The sequence below is a fragment of the Meleagris gallopavo genome, chromosome 11 (genome assembly GCF_000146605.3).
Source record: "Meleagris gallopavo isolate NT-WF06-2002-E0010 breed Aviagen turkey brand Nicholas breeding stock chromosome 11, Turkey_5.1, whole genome shotgun sequence".
NCBI lineage: Eukaryota > Metazoa > Chordata > Aves > Galliformes > Phasianidae > Meleagris > Meleagris gallopavo.
The window spans coordinates 12,373,952-12,377,263 of record NC_015021.2 but is presented as its reverse complement, the minus strand read 5'-3'; the positions used below and the strand labels follow the sequence as shown (position 1 = coordinate 12,377,263).

At 37.7% G+C, this 3,312-nt stretch overlaps 1 long non-coding RNA gene across 1 annotated transcript; it reads left to right on the top strand.

Annotated features, from left to right (window-relative positions):
- Positions 1 to 38: 38 nt before the first annotated feature.
- Positions 39 to 3,046, top strand: LOC109369486. The gene is made up of 2 exons (XR_002118595.2): positions 39 to 517; positions 1,391 to 3,046. It is a non-coding gene; the product is annotated as an uncharacterized LOC109369486 (long non-coding RNA).
- The last annotated feature ends 266 nt before the right edge of the window (positions 3,047 to 3,312 follow it).

The window sequence follows — 3,312 nt, the reverse complement described above, 5'->3', positions numbered from 1 at the left end:
AAAAAAAAAAAAACCTGTATCTGTGCTAATGCAAACAGGAGAAGTAATTTATTCTGATCTGTCAGTCGAGTTATCTCTACCATCGAATATTCTTTTGGCCTGTAATGCTGGCTGTGGGAAAAAGTATTTCAGTGATTAATCTGCTTATGTTGCAAGGCTTCTGCTAAAGCTGTTTGTAAGTAATGAGCATCTTTGTGTTGGACTAAGCATCAAAATGATACAGTTGCTTAAATGTTTGAAGGAAGGTTAGGTCTGGAGTGCAAAATGAGGCTGGTAATTTTAAATCAGAACATGAGCAAGCTGTAAGATTTTTAATTTCTCCTGTATGTTTTTCTATACCAGAATGTGTGCTTCCTTTTAAATATATGTATGTTCTCTTCTTCCTAGGAACTTTGTTGACAACTCATTCCCCAACTCCAGTAGCCCCTCATCCAGTTACTATGCCCACATATCGGGCTCCAGGAACACCAACCTATAGTTATGTGCCCCCACAGTGGTGATCATCCTGGCAGTCAGTGTAAGTTGTTGATTTAGACTGAAAGCAGTTTGTTGTTGTTATTTATTAGTAAATATTCATTTGGGGGGGAATTCTGGTAAGCTTCAGCTCGTGCTTCTTGTAGTCACTGTGGGAGGACGAGTTCTGATACGGACCATAAATATTAGATCGTGGGTTTGAGGAAAGAGATTTGATTTTTGAAATCTTACTATGAAGTGGGACCTGGGGAAGTGTAATGTGTGTGTCAAATTAATCCAAAGATTAATGTTTTGGGGATCCTCACTTTTGCTCCTGGTTTTTGTTTTTTGAGTCTGTATCAATAACTGCTCCATTTGAAATGAAATGACCAACTGAACTAGAATTTTTCACTTTGTCAGTGTAGTTGATGATAACATTATTAACTTTGTTTTAACTCTCTTTGGGTTTCTGTGCCAATGATTGGGAGTTCAGAATTTGCCTTTTGAGTTAATAGAGCAGCATCTATGTTGGGCTTTGCTTTGATGCTGTGCTCCAGAACACAAACCTGAAACGTTTCACACAAAAACCTGTTTCAGCCAAAAATGTCAAATTACATTAGTGCAAAGAGTGAGAATTTCACTGTATCTAATCTAAGGTAATTTAATTAGGCTTAAAGTACTTTTTAAGATGACACCACCTTCTAAGACAAAACTGCTATGGTAGCGGAAAGCTGGAACACAGATGAAAATCAGCGTAATGAATTTTTAACATACAGGCCTGTAGATTCCACTGGATAAGTGCTGGAATAGCACTGTATGGTCCTTCTGAATGTCTGATGTGTTTGTATTATCTCTGTGGTGCATGCAGTTGTAGGATGTCTTACCCCACTCTAATAGTATCTCACTTAATGGAATATCTTCCGTGCCTTCAATGTAGGTTTGAAGATGGGAGATATGCAATCAAGAAATTGAGGTTTAAAAGTTGGTGCTGAAGCCCTCATGCCTCCAACCAGGACTCTTCTTCTGAATGCTTTCAACACTTGGCTAAACACTACTAATTCCTGATCACTGAAGATTTTCCAGTGCTGCATATCTTACATCTTGGAACTCCAGCAGTTAGTCTTAAAGCAAATCCTGTTTTGTGGACTGTCTTGCAATTTTTTAGCTAATTATAATGATAAAAAGGGAGTATAAATTTATTCTGATCCATATCTAGTTGAATGCATGTTAAAACACAAAAACAAAGCTTGCTCAATCTACCTGCAGTGACTGATGCAAAAACCATCATATGCAAATCCAAAGGAACCGAGAAGTATTTTACAACTTGTATCACTAATGCACTGTTGTAATGTATGCAGGGTCTTAAAAGGTAGAATCATGAAAGTGAGTTTCTTTGTAGACTACCGTAAGATACATTAGATAAGAGCTTCAACCTTTTTTGGGTTGATGGGATTGCCAGTTTAAAAGGGGCACTTTTTTTTGTTAATTTAAGTGATGTATTCTTTTCAAATTCAAATACTAAATTGGAGTGACTGGAAAATGAGGCAGGAAAGCTGTAGGAATCCCGCACGCCATTAGTTTACTTCATACCTTTACGTTTTTGTTACATGGATTCAGTGTTATAGAGCTGTTCTCAAGGATCAGAATGAAATGACGAAGGCAATGCTGTGTGTGCGAGTAAATAAAGCAAGCTTCCTTGAGGCAAAACTTGCCGTTAGGAATAGTAGGAGGCGACCTGTGTAATGAATTGCATGCCCTGGGGAGATACATATCCAGTACTACCTTTCATACGGTGCAAGATGGTGTCACAGTGAGACTGCCACACAGACTGATAGAATAACACTTCCCTTTAGATCTCTGTTCAAGAGATCACGTTGTTTTTCCTAAAGGATGTTGTAGTCAGTTGCAGACTTAGGTGCAGTTGACCCAGCGTGCTTTCCTGATGTTTAACAAGTATTAGGGCTTTCTGTGACAGATGGGGAGATCAGCTGTGTGCTATCCTGAGGAAAGCTGGTGTGCCTGATGAGTATATTAAAGGGGAACAAATCATTTTAACACAATTTCCTTCTTAGCTACTTGCAGTATGGACTACAGATATGCTGTAGTAGGGCTGCCAGAATACAGAAGTTTCAGATAGTTCGGTTGTTTCATTTTTTCCTGAAAATATTTGTAATGGAAGTGGGAGCCATTCGGTGGTTACAGCGTTTTGATGTATTTTTGTAGCATTTTCCTTTTTTTTTTTAACTTCCTAAATTGCACTTGGAAGCACGTACAAATAAGACTGACTGCAGATTAGCATTTCGTTGCAATGAGTCATTTCTGGTATTCTTTCTTGCAACTTCAATTTTTAAAACAGTACCTCAAAGCAAATGCAGTGGTGATAAAGGGCTAGCCTTAGAACCCATTTCTATACCAAAATTCTCACCAGGAAGATTTTAAATTTTCAAAGTAAAATGTTGCACATGAAATCAAGGTTTTTCTTAGACCTGCTTACTTACAATTTCAGAAAAATGCAATTTTTTTTTAATATACATTCTGCCTGCAATAAATTATGCAGTAAATGCTAATAAAATGTTGTTCCCTTTTAAGCGTTTACAGAGAGATTATCAGGCTGTATCGTTTTCGTAGTCTAATTTCCATTCAGAAGTGATATTTTTTTCTCTAATTCTCTATCTAATTAATGTTTTTCTGGGGTGTTCTGCTCCTCTACAGATTTGGCAGCTACTTTGGGATAGCATCAGAGCTGATGTAATGCTGCCATTCCAGTACTCTGCCCTGGTGGGATCCTTGTGAACTGGGGTTGGAGCCTTCAGTGACTTTATTTTTTACAGTAAGCACTCTCCATATTTTTTTTTTTTA